General features: G+C 44.3%; 1 long non-coding RNA gene across 1 annotated transcript; it reads right to left on the minus strand.

Annotated features, from left to right (window-relative positions):
- Window positions 1-769: 769 nt before the first annotated feature.
- On the minus strand, window positions 770-8,207 carry LOC144134758 (uncharacterized). The gene is made up of 4 exons (XR_013315244.1): window positions 8,119-8,207; window positions 7,509-7,584; window positions 5,322-5,451; window positions 770-909 (listed from the first exon to the last, which is right to left on the minus strand). It is a non-coding gene; the product is annotated as an uncharacterized LOC144134758 (long non-coding RNA).
- Between the last annotated feature and the right edge of the window lie 5,439 nt (window positions 8,208-13,646).

Here is a 13,646-nt window from a genome sequence, read left to right on the forward strand (position 1 = left end):
TGTTAATGCTATCTTCAGGAATTGTTTGTATGCTGTGCCGTGTAGTGTCAGTATGTGTGCAGCATGCCAAGAGAACTTAACTTTTTCCATGTCCTCAGTGCCTCCGGTATGGAGCCTGTGTCGTGTGTGTTGTGTTTTGGCTACCATTCATTGGCAACCACTTGAGCATTATGTTACCTCTCTGGGCATCAGCATCGCTGCAGGTCACAAGGTGCGCACAGTACACAAGATGCAAGGTGCCAACGGTATCTCCCTTAGAGTGCAATTTCATCCAGTAGAGAAGTGTTTGCGCAAGACAGGAGAGGAAATGTTCGCTGTGTTTTTATCTACCCAGTCAAAACGCACTACAGGATTCTAAGACAAAAAATTTCTGTAGTCTGTAGTCTTGTCGTATTTTGGGCATGTCTTGTGTAGTCTGTCTTGTCTTCTGTAGTGTGTCTTGTCTTTTGTAGTCCTGTCTTCTGTAGTCTGTCTTGTCTTTTATAGTCTGTCTTTTGTAGTTTGTCCTCTCTTTTGTAGTCTGTCTTGACTTCTGTGGTCTGTCTTGTCTTCTGGAATCTGTCTTGTCTTCTGTAGTTTGCCTTGTCTTCTGTAGTGTGTCTTGTGTAGTGCTCGTACACTGTGTAACAGTCGTTACTGTCACCTGTCAATTAACACAGGATTTGTGTTCTGGAGTAGGCTATGCACAAAAATGCACAGCTTGTTAATGGTCGCCTGTCAACACAATCTTTGTGCATTCCAGAGTAATTCGTGCACAAAACCACTAGAATTGAAATGAAAATGATCAATATTTATTTACTGTTTCGTGCTTTTTTTTCGAGCTTGCTGATGCATGCTGTCCAGCGTTGTCCTGGCCGCAGGTTCCTAGATACATCGCCCATGAGCCAAGAAAAATGGTTTTTGTCTTGGCTGAAAAAAACAAAAAATAGAGATCACCGCTGCTACCTGCGCAAAAAAAAATGTGAAAGCGTTGACGCCTCCTCGACACTGGTCGCCTTTCAAATTTGGCGCCATGGTTGTTTTCTTGTTGACTTGATTGGTTATCAATTAACTCTTATTTTACCCTCACTTCATCCCAGCAACGATTTCGAGTTTTCAAATTTTCCTCCATGAATCGTTCCTGCCCACTCACTGAATACTTGCCCAGTCTAATCACGCATTCATTGCCTCTCGCTTCTCAATAATTACCTAACTGCCTCTAATTTATCATTCTTTTTCCTATCTCCTGGTTAAGTATAGGACACTTATCATTGGTCACGTGATTGCTCATTTCGAGTTTTCAAACTTGGCTTCAAGCTTTGGCTTTGTCCATACTTCCAGTTTTTTAAACTTGGCACTACGCTGTCGCTCCTACTTTCAGCGTTTTCAAAATTTGCGGCACTTTTTCTCTGGCCCAGCCACTTTTTGGACATTTTTGGCTGCAAATAATTATCCGATTATAAAATTTTCTTTTCGAGCACCATCCTCACGTCATCCTCTGCCAATTACACAACCAATTGTATGATGCTATCTCTTCTGAGTTGCCCACAACTGCTGCGGACACGATCCCCGGCAACATAGCCTAGTAAACTCAATTTATTCAAAATGTTGTAATGCTGAACAAGGCTTATGACTGGCTGAGTTGGTACTGACTCACCTTAAAACCAGCCAGAACACACAAGAAGACATGAGCTCAAGAGGCGGGACTAACAAAAATTTAATTGAAGATTTTGATTATTTGATTTTTGAGGGTTTAACGTCCCAAAGCGACTCGGGCTATGAGGGACGCCGTAGTGGATGGCTCCAGAAATTTCGACCACCTGGGGTTCTTTAGTGTGCACTGACAACGCACAGTACACGGGCCTCTAAAATTTCGCCTCCATTGAAATTTGACTGATGCGGCCAGGATCGAACCTGCGTCTTTTGGGACAGCAGCCGAGCGCCATAACCACTGAGCCACTGCGGCGGCATCATCGAAGGAAAGCCGCAAAAGAAGACCCGCGAAGAGATACAAGCACACAATAACCCAAAGCAGTGAAAGGGCAAAGTGCAATCAAAGGTCACTGGCATACTAATGAATCATCTAAAAAAGCAAATTCCTTACGGTAAAGGTTTTCCGATGGCTTAGCCACACGTGTCCTTAGCCTTACCGATGTAGTAAGCCTCAACTATCTACCGACAGATTTCTCCCTTCCATAAACCACTGATGTGTCGTGGAAATTAGGTGTGCAAAGAGACAGGTCATCCTCAGATTTGCATTCACAAGATTTAGCGTGCAGTGCCAGATTAGAATTTGCCTTCCCCCTATAGAGTGAAAGTGCTGTCAGGTGCAAATTCAGATATCTGCCCGTCTGCCCATATTAGTTGCAGCCATAAGGCAGTGGAATGCAATAAACTCCATTGCTCTGCAAGTGGTGAACCTTTTTTTGTGACACTGTCCATTGTGGACAAGTACCCAGTTTTATCAAGCCTTTTTAATGGCGGCGCAAAGGCCTCCTGTCTTGCACTTCGCTGTTAAGACAACAGCAGCATTACGCTTTCCTGCGACTTTCTTGAGACTGTGAAATACTGTGGAGGTAAGGTGTATCAGCATCATCGGAGTATGTGCTCCTTACCCTCGAGCGAGTGAAAACATACTATGACAGGTTGTTGAGATGGGCAAGTGGGAACCCAGCTGCTTGGAAATCTGCTACAAGAATGCGTCCTCAGCAGTGATGGCATGACTTATCTAAAGCTGATGTCATGCACACGATTGCACACCCATCAAGTGTTTCCATCTTTACTGACCTTAACCAGCGACAAATACACCTCTTCACCATCCTTCCCCAACGAGTGGTCCGACTCGTAGCTTAAAAGAGCCTTCCACGATCTTTAGCTGTAGCCCCGACAAACATATTCGTCCATAAAGCACAAGTCTGCATCAAGAAACTGCTAACGGTTCTGCTTAGACAATTCTGATGTAAAAGACAGGCCTTGACCGCATGCCTTAAGGACTCCTAAAACATCTTGTGCCAACTTATCTGAGCCTTCTATGTCCAGAAAAATTACAGTCATGAACATAATGAAATGCTACTATGCCAAGGTCTTCCAAACAGGCCTCTAATGCCTTATCGACTTTAAACAAAAAATGTTGCTGAGCAAAGGTACGACCTGCGTGTAAATACCGCCCTGCCAACTGACAAATGCGGATTTGCAGTAAAAGGACAACAGCCCCAAGAAGCCAGCAACCGAAATCACGAATCATCTGTAAAAGCATGTTCATTGTTCACCCTGATGCAGTTTGCACATGCCTCAGAGGTCTATCATGTGACAATGAATAGTGCAGGCCCTCCATGTCGATGCTCACTGCAGAGCACCTGCCCAGGTTGCTGTCCACAAGAAACTAGAACTCCACAGAACTCCACTTTTGTGAGTTGGCAAGGCGGTATTTACATCAGAAATCAGGCATATGCAGAGGGTCCCAGGTTGCACTGTTCCTCCGCGACATTCTTCTGTCCAGAGTCGATACCGCATCAAAGCCCTGTTTGGAAGGCCTCAGCATAGTAGCATTTCATTATGTTGATAGCTACCTAATTTTTTTGCACAAGGAGGGCTCAGATAAGTTGGCACAAGACGTTTTAGAAATCTTTAGGCATGTGGTCAAAGCCTATCTTTTACGTCTGAATTTCACTAAGCATAACCGTTTGTAGCTTCTTGACTTAGACCTGCGCTTTGTGGACGACCACATATGTTGGCGCCAAAGCCCAAGATCAGGAAGCCTCTTAGCTACGAGTTGAACCACTCGAGGCTGGTGAAGGACAGGTTGGCAGTCACATGCATCACGACCGCTTTATGAAAGTCATGCCATCACAGTGCTTAGAATGCATTCTCGGAGCAGGTTTCCAAGCCAATGGCACCTGGGTTCCCACTTGCCCATCTTGCGCACCTGTCAGAGTGTGTTTTTACTCTCTCGAGGGAACGAAACACCGTTCACATGATGCTGACGTAGTTGAGCAGCACAAAAAGACGGGCTCTATACCTTACCTCCACGCCATTTCGCACCATCCCAAGAAAGTTGCACCAAAGTATGATGTTGCTGTTGTCTTGACAGCTAAAAGTGATGTAGGAGCCCTTTGCACTACCGTTCAAACTAGGCTTGGTACAACTATGGGTAATCGTCCGCTATGCACAGTGGCAGAAAAAAATGTTCACCACTTGCAAAAGTAAAGGTTTTTTTGCATTCCACTGCCTCGTAGCTGAAACTACTATGGGCAGACAAGCAGATATCTGAATGTGCGCCTGGCTGAGAACACTTTCACTGTATGGAGAGGAAGGCGAATTTTCACCTGACACTGCACGTTCAATCTCGTGAATGCAATCGGAGGACGACCTTTCTCTTTGCATGCCTGATTTCTGCGGCACATCAGTGGTTTTGGGAAGTGATAAATCTGTCCTGACATAGTTGAGGCTTACTACATCAGTAAGGCTAAAAACAAGTGCCTGGCTAAACCGTCGGTGAACCTTCACTGTAAGGAATTAGTTTTTTAGATGGTTTACTAGTACATCAGTGCCTTTCGGTTATTTTTTGCCCTCTCACTGCTTTGGGGTCTTGCGTGCTTGAATCTCTTTGCAGGTCTTCTATTGCCACTTTCCTTCAATAAAATTTCAGTTGTTAGACCAGCCTCATCTTGTGCTCATCTCTTCTCCTGTTTTGTGTCTTCCGGCTGGTTTTGAGATGTAATACTGAACGCCGAAAGAAAGCCATTTTAGAGTCAAGTGCACTTATAATGGCCACAGCTATAATGAATGTTCTTTTATTACAAAAAATAGTGCTTACTTCATTAATTTATGCATGAAGTATATGACACTGCATCAAAATAAAAAAAGGACTAAGCCTCTAACCCTCATGGCCAAACTGCAGTTACAGCAAACGAAAGGACACCATAAACATGCCCCACATGCAAAAGCTTGCACTACAGGCCAATGCAGAAATAAGGTCAGATTACTTCCCAAACTGCATGACACTGCCACGCAAAGTAAAGATTGTGACAGGCAATAAAGGAGCAACAAAAAAGCAAACTGTAGGTAGCAGCCAATCTCATGCAGACAAGCTACAAGGTCAGGCCAACATAGATGTGGAAGAAATTTGAAAAAAACAGCCAAAACAAGCACATAATTTTTAAGGTTTTCACAGCCCTTTAAATGGCAAATACTTTTCTGAAAAAAAATAACAGAAGCGGCAATTTTTTTTCGGAAATCAATTTTTTTCATAAACTTCATTATTCTTGAAGCATGGGCGGGCATAGAGTAGTCAGATTAGTGCATGCGTTCCTAAGCAATGCCATGCCAAAAACTGTACTTACAGAAAAAGCTTGCCTTACTGAGTGAATACCACTGGCCATCCACTAATTTCCCAGCCTGCTCCAGGTCCCTGGCAAAAATCACACGCAACTTGGTGGCTTGCACAACTTCCATGCAACTCTTGGTCTTTAGCTGGAAAAAATTGAGGGATCAGTGAGATATAAAATTTTACATGCATTGCTTTGTTTCAATGACCAACTAAGAAAGAAACAGCGGTTTCTGTGAGCGCAACTATTTTTTCACACAAGATTTCTACAGTAAACCACGTTTATCGCGACCTAATTCACACTGACTTGCTGCACGGTCCCAGCACTACTGTGTATAGCTCTATGGTTTCAAATGCTTGTTAGCTCTGAGCCCTTGGGCTTGCACTCGTTAATGCAGAAAACCTCGGAAAGGCCAACCAGAGCTTCGAGCTTTAAGCCATAGGTATTCAGAAGCTCAGTGGTCTGTGGGAGAACTTTTGGCTTGGTGACACAGTAGCAAATGCTGCTCCAGCTACTTTCACTCCATTGCAAAAAACTCGCACAGCAGACCTGTCCTTCATTTTGCATTGCAGAAACAATCACTGAAATTCAAACCACGCATACTAAATGCACACCTACCTTCCAACACAGCTTCATAATAATGGGTATAATTATTGGAATGAAATACCAGTCAGTACATGTAGTTTTCAGTTTATCCAAAAATTATAAGCAACCGACAAACAATAAACATTAAAAGAGAAATAAAATAACCAGAATTGTTTAAAAAATCTGTCAGAAGAATTATATGACATCCACTACACTCCAGCAGTTCTTTGCCTTTGTGCACCTTCAAACCACACTTTCTTACAGGCACATTTGCACAGAAATTGGGTTGAACCTGATCTTTAAGAACCTTTTTGATGCAACAGTAGGGAGAAACCAGGTTTTACCCAAAAACGAAGCGCCCTACACATTGCATCACAAGCCTAGATGGTGCACTTGAGTCACCTCTTATGCTTATGCAAGAAACAGGAACAGAGATCTCTTGACTAAATCAAAAAAAGAGGAAGTGCAATGCATGTGTAATGCAGAGAAGATATAAGCAATACCACACTAAAACACTGGGAGGATTCCAAGAGTAGGTGAATGCATGAATGGGTGGCAATCAGATGGCTAAATGAGATTAGGAAATTTGAGGAAAATGGGTGGTAGCATGTGGCACAGGACACAGTTACCTAAAATGAACTAGAGAACCATTGTTTTGCACTAATTTTAACAGCACATTCACATGACAGACAAAATCACTAACTCCAGGAACAGACTGAGCATCATGCAATTCAATGTCAATCACCATTGCAAATGGCATCAGCACCGCAGACTGCACATGAGGAAAATTAGACATATTTTTGCTCTCAACTTTGAGCAGCAGTCAGCTGCGCTTTTAGGAGCAAAGCTCTAAAGTACGGCAACATTGGCACTTTGTTTTACTGACATGAGGGTGCTTGTGAACGTGCAAGTCCCATGTTTGTTTTGCACCAAATGTGTTAATTGCGAGGTATGTTTAACTTAAGAGGGGCATCTAACATGGGCATCAGCTCTTCATTACTTCCCTTCTATATCCCTCCCTTATATCACGGTTCAAGTGTCCACCAAAATGTGAGACAGTTACTGTTACATTTCCTTGAATTTTCCTTCAACTAATTTGAAATTTTTAAAGTATAAAGCTTTAAGAAGGTAGAGGTACAAACTGTGCAGTATAACCATATGCTATGGCAATAAACCAGCAATAAATGTGTGCTGACAGCAGCTTGCCCAGTGCATTGCAAGGATGCTATATCATACAAGGATTGGTGTCATCGTGCAATGTTACATTACTGACTGACAATTTGGTCTCTGTATCAGAAATACTGGTAAACCATCATTGTAGAGCACAATGTTTTTAAACGGATAAATGAACATATAGGTCCTTTTCGAGGACACATATGCATACCAGGCAACAGGTGTGCAATGTCAAAGCACGTTTATGTTAACAGCAGCTGCGTCAAGAGCTTCATCAGCGACTATATTTTGTACAAGTCTACAGTTCCGGTAATTATAAGCTGAGGCACTGCTGTGAAGTGCATGTAGAGTTTCATGCATTTCTAAACCTAGCTGCAAGCCTATATTGAAAATATTTTTCTAAATAGGCAGCTAAGATATGCATCACTGAAAAAGAATAACTACCATGAACGGATCAGGAGGGATGACACAGCCGAAGGCAGGAAGCACGCATGGCCCAATAGATGCTGGCCGCTGGCAACTGCAAATAAATACATCCAGAGCAACAGCTGTCAGTGGCTGTAGCAATGTCATGAATGACAAGAGAGGAAATCGTCTACTGCTTTAAAAACTAAACTTAGACGTAATATAAGTAAATAAAAAACCAATGATCTAGCCCATGACAAAACAAATGAACAGATTTTATGTAATGCACCCATATACATTCTTTGAGAAGAGTCACAATGACTGTTATAACCACACTGAAAGATGAGCTGGCTGAAATACCGCACACCGATTTGAATATAGGATGTGCAGGTTTTCATTAATTCCTATCATGGTGCCTTGCACCAATGTCTAGGTATTAAATTGAAAGTTGCAACCAGTCTGCCTTGGTTAAATGAGAAGAGGGAATGGAAAAAAGCATGTCTTCACTAGCAGGAAGCTTGATACCTCACAGCACAGCTTGGCATCATAGAAAAATTGCTAGCGCATTTAACAAATCTGCATACAATTAAAAGCTGCACAAATTTGTCGACTGGCAATGCAAGTAAAGGCAAGAGAAACAAAAAAATACCAAAGAACACTCGTGAGTGCGGCGAAGGGAGGTCTGTAGGTAGGATCCCGTGCCTGGGAAGAGTTCCGAGCTCGGAGAATCGCCGGCTCCACAGCTGATGGCACGCAACCAAGAATAAATAACAAAGCGAAAATAAGTAACAAAAAATCCATCGACAATGGCGAACGACTTGAATGCGGGCCGCAAAAATGAGGGATATAGCAAAAAGGTAGAAATCCTAAATAATTGTGCAGTTGCATCTCCGACAGCTCGCAGTGCTCAGAAGGAGAGGAAGCATCAATGTTTACAGCTCAGGAGAAGCAAGATTGATCTAACTTTGACATAACACTGCCTCAAATCCTGTTCCACTGGGGAAGCACAGACAAGTTTACAAATGACAAGGCGATGAATATGAACTAGCCTTTCGCATGCGATCACTGTCTCAAAATTTAGTATGACGCATATTAAGGCACAAGCACTAATCCGATGAGTACTAACCCTGAGCAAAATAGTGCGGTGTCTGATCGCAGCTGGCCTAGCGCGAGCGCTCCGCCGCGCGGCACTTCTCGCTCATCGTCTTCTACGCAGTGCAAATCCATGCTTTTGCACCGAGTGTCGAAGCGCTAGCAAGCGAAAGCGTAACTCTGTTGTGATATCTGGTGCCATTTTTATTTACCACGGCACGCGAGTAATAAATGCACATAAAGACAATGAGAACAACACTTATCATGCAGGATATGGACCTCCTTCACCCCGCGACGTCACGAAAATGCGGTGGCGCTGATGTTAGCAGCGACTTTCGCATGGTAGGCAAAACAGGTTCCGCTTGCCCGTGCCTACCGCAGCTGCCGCAGTTACCGGCGGCTGCTTCAAGCCTGTGCACTGCAGAAGCAGCATATATTGACCAGCTGCGTCACTGCTGGATCCGCGTAGTAGCATAAAAAATATTAAATTAGCCTCGATAGGTTTCTCGCGCATAAATGCCGCATTCGGAAACTGGCTAACAGGCATTGGGCCACGGTAGTAAAGCGCGAAGTCTGGGAGTCGATAGGCACTGCCACTCAATGCACTTAATGCATGCAAGTTACTGCGTTCATTCACCTGAACTTCAGGATAGTAGGCTGATAATTGCTCAAGGAAAAAAAAAGACATGTAGCTGCACACGTACTTATCACCTTGAGCCGGAGTGTACGGGGCGCCGACAGGTGCACTCGCCCCCAAGGAATGCGTTTTTTTTTGTTAATAGCACACCATGTTTAAATGGCGCGTTTTGCGACATTTAATAGTTACTTGAAACTGTTTCTTGATATGACGACGTAATTATTTCATTCGAGTAAAAAGAAGTCTGGTAAGCTGTGTCAATCTTGCGCGGTCGCGTTGGTGTGCTTAGAATAGCGTACCTTAAGTGTGCTAAACGCCATATGCTTTTTCATTGCATCATGCATGTGTCATGTTTCATGAGGTAATACATGATCGCGAAGCTTGTTTGAAAAGAAGCAGCCGCAGGCGTGCTACTAACAGACACGTGGCGAGATTGAGGGGACGCGGCATGAAAAGTGTTTTCGTTATTCATGCATGCGATATGTAACTAAACTTGGTGCAAATATGAAATTCCTACGCTAGTTTCAGTCATTCCTTTTATTTATAGCTATATCTGGCGCAGTTCTGGGTAATTATAATTAACACCGTCGTCAAGTCCCCCCAAGCTAGGTCTCAAATAATTGAGTAGATAGTGCGCAGTTTTTTTTTATGCCAGCGTGTGCATAAAGCCCTGTTCTATATGATGACGCGATTAGTTGTTTTTCTACATGATCAGTACTTATGCAAGGATAGTTACATGAAAACGTTTCTTACAAAAAATAACTAACACAATACTGCACGTCTAGGGAAAAATCGAGAGATTTATTACGCTCCTCAACGTCTCAGGAATAGTTTGCGACAAATGGAATCATTTGATTTTCATGCGAATTACGAAGGTGAGTGATCCAGTCGCAGAAAATGTGAGAGGTCAGAAAACGAACCTTAAAGTTTATTCCCTCGTTTATGGCATCTTCGCTTTCGCTTTGGTCAAAGAAATGCGGCACTGAAATCAAAGAAATTACCTCACAATTTCTGACGACCACACTTCTAAAAAGCGTAATTTATAAATTTGTACTCAATATTTTGCTATAATTTTTCGTCACGAAACTAGACTTCAGGGCTAGGAAAGGAAATAATTCTAGAAATCAAAAATTTTCACCAAATCGACCAGCTTAACAAGAGGACAAGTCGGCCTGGCTGGTGCGTGGTCATGCGGAACAGCGCTAAGCGAGACAGGAGATCGGAAACACGACTCTGTCCCCACTTTTCGCGCAGCGCGACACGTACGTATGTCAGCAGACGATGAGCGCATGTCTGCTCCGGCGAAACAACGCCAGCACTTCCCCTCACTACTGTCCCGAAGTAAAATCATTCCGGCTAGTGCAGAGTGTCAAAACTTATTTTATTCAATGCCTAGCGCGTAAATAAACGGCAGGAACGCTTTCTACATGTTTACTACTAACCATATATACAATACACAATGGCAAACTATTTCTCTTTATAGGCCGCACGTGGACAACGCGAGCTCGTGTACTTCGACAAATTACTAAGTTGGAAGCATCGACCATTGCTGTGATTCGCAGAAACCGGAAACGCGCCTACAAGCCTTGAAAACCCGCGCACAACACCTATCCGCGACGCCACTCCCCGACCGTTTGCCTACCACGAGCTCGCTAGCGACTGCAGCGCCACCTCGTTTGTTTATAAACATGCAGGAGGTCCATTGAATGAGTTCTTCACACGTGTCCGCCGTACAAGTAATCAAGCAATGCCTCAAAGAGGCAAATAATACAAAACACGACGTATCGGTTGCGCTGCAATGGCGCCGACGGCTGCGCTTTCGTGTCGGTGAAAATTTGCAACCGACAAAAAAATTAGTTTTTTAAACCATGAATACTTATATTATCTTCACAACAAAGACATTGCATTTATTTTAAATTATTTTTATATCATTTAAGAATACTAAAGCGCTTTCAGTTACTTTTTCTGGTATGTGGTTTGTAGAAGCGGCGATCTTGTGATCCCCTGAAGTGACCCGGATGCCTAGCAGACGACGGAGCACACGACGGAGCAGACGATGGTGTTGACAGAATGCAATTTCGTTTTATGCCAGATAAAATCACTAAGTTGCGACAAAAACAGCGAAGAAAAGCGCCGTATCTCAAGCTGGCGAATATCGTGGATAAGTTGAACGCAATTGGCACGATGGAGAGTAGCTGTTATGCATTAATTTGCGCGACACTGGCACGCTCACCGGAGATCATGAAACTTAACAGCTTAATCGGTGACCAGTACAAGCGGAGTGCTTTGATATCAACTGCGTTACGAAACTACGTCGATACTTGCGTCTCACTTTAGCTAATATGCAACAGCCGCTAGCACTCGCCGCATCCTGATCGCGTGTAGTTTAGCAAGCAAGAGCCCACTAGCGCATCGAAGCAGGCGTGTTTTTGAGTTCGTATCGTTACGATAAATACGAGTTGCTTCGGCACGTACTGGAATTGAAGTTCTCAGCCTGTGCGTCACGTACGGTGACGATGGCGTCGCGGACGATCTTAACTAAGACTCGCCGCAGCGCAGCCGATAACCCAAGCATATGTGCGTTAAAGGTTGTTCACCAGTAGTGCAAACGTGGGCATAAAGTATCGCTCAGTCGCAGCGCCAGTCGCTCGCTTCTCGATTTTCCAGCCTTCCTAGTGAAGGTCGCAAGCTGTTGAGCCAATCAGTGAGCCAGCGGGAGTGAGCGAGGCGAGCTTTCGGGAACGACGCCGCCCGCGGGCGCGCCGGGCAATGAACTACGCGCTACCCCCTGGCTGCCCTAGTCGTCGCTAAGCCTAGCCGGTTTCGCATCGATGCAGCAGCTGAGTGCACTTCGAAACTGGCTAGCGCTGAGGTGCTGCTCTCGTCATCGTTTTACTGTGAACCTCGTCTCATAGTAAAACAAAGATATGCTCGGTTTCCGCGACACCTTCAGGAGCGGAGCCAGCTGAGGCCAGGAAAGCCGCGATTGAGCAGCAGCAATTAAAGGCGCCGTGGGGAGACATTTGTTTGTATTCCTGTTATCGCTTCTACCAACGACTCGATATTGGCCAACGATACTCCATCCGACGGCTTAGTATGGACTTGAACAAACATTACTGTCGCATTTTTCTGACGCTGGCGGCCGGTATTCAGGCTGGCATGCCGCGCCCGTACGTTATCATGTCGTTCAACTGTATGGCCGTGGTGCACATCAAAACCTCCAGACATCCTCCTTTTCGCTCAGATTGTCTAAGCACACAGTCGCACTGGGACCAGAGCAGTTTAGAGGACCGAGCGCGGGTGCACAGGAACTAGACTGTGTCAAAGCAGGTGAAACTCTTTAAAGCGCGCGGTTGATGTCAGTCCCAAGACTTTTTTCTCATTTCGACCGAGAATCAAATCGGTTCAAACTCGCCGGCCGCCGCATTTCACCTTCGGCTGCATACGCTGCTGTCGATATTTAGCGACATTTTCGTGTCACCGTCATGAAATGTTCAGTGAAGGCAATGAACGACATCGTAAAGTATTTTTTTTGCTTTGCTATTTTATGATAAGCACCACGTCACTGCCGCTAAAAAAAATTCTCCGCCAACACTGCATCAGCGTTGGACTTAAGAGCGTTAGCTACGAGAGCTTCAAGTGTTTAGATCGGGGTCCTAGATCGGGGTGCTCAGCAAACGTGGAGAAGACAAAATACAAACATCTGAGGGCATTTCGTTTCGGAAACATTCGTTCTAAGATACAAGCAGCGTCATCTACATCAAAGATTTTGCACTACTATTGCGATTTACAGCCACCTTCGCTAAATCCGGTATGTTTCCTCCTCATATATCAGTTAACGAATTTTATAAACGTGTGCATTACAACAAGATGAATTGTTTGATCGCATCCGGAACCCTCTGCGACAAACGATTAGGCCTTATGGCTGTCTGGAAGTCCCCGGAATGCACAGTTTGGGGGCGAAAAGGTCGTCGGTGCGAATCCCACACATATTTTGGGCTTCATCTAAATATTTATTTTATCCTCAGGAACATGACAAGTCAAATGACACCACTTCGATCGTTATGCGTCAAACGGGCGGCCCCCAAATTTGATGCAAATGGGGGTCCCCGGGGTTCCACTTCGATAGCCGCTATACTGGCATATGTAAAACGGATCGAAGGTATCTGTGACAACTGAGGCTCTACGCGGCCGCTGTTGCTATGTGATATAGTGTGGTAACTGTCTTGGCTAATTTGACCTTCCCTGCATACAGACGTGTCCTTGACAAACGTAAGTAGTAAGAGCTGACGCTCTTAAAACTGAAACGCGCGGAAAACTGATATCGGGGTTGCTTTGAACATTTATACAGAGAACTGCGTGCATGTACACACATGCTGCCTTTGTGTAGCCGGATGGTTATGGCGAGTAATTTTCCCTGATTGACGACTAACTACATTCTTTTCCGC

Source organism: Amblyomma americanum, chromosome 5 (assembly GCF_052857255.1).
Source record: "Amblyomma americanum isolate KBUSLIRL-KWMA chromosome 5, ASM5285725v1, whole genome shotgun sequence".
In the NCBI taxonomy this organism is placed as follows: Eukaryota; Metazoa; Arthropoda; class Arachnida; order Ixodida; family Ixodidae; genus Amblyomma; species Amblyomma americanum.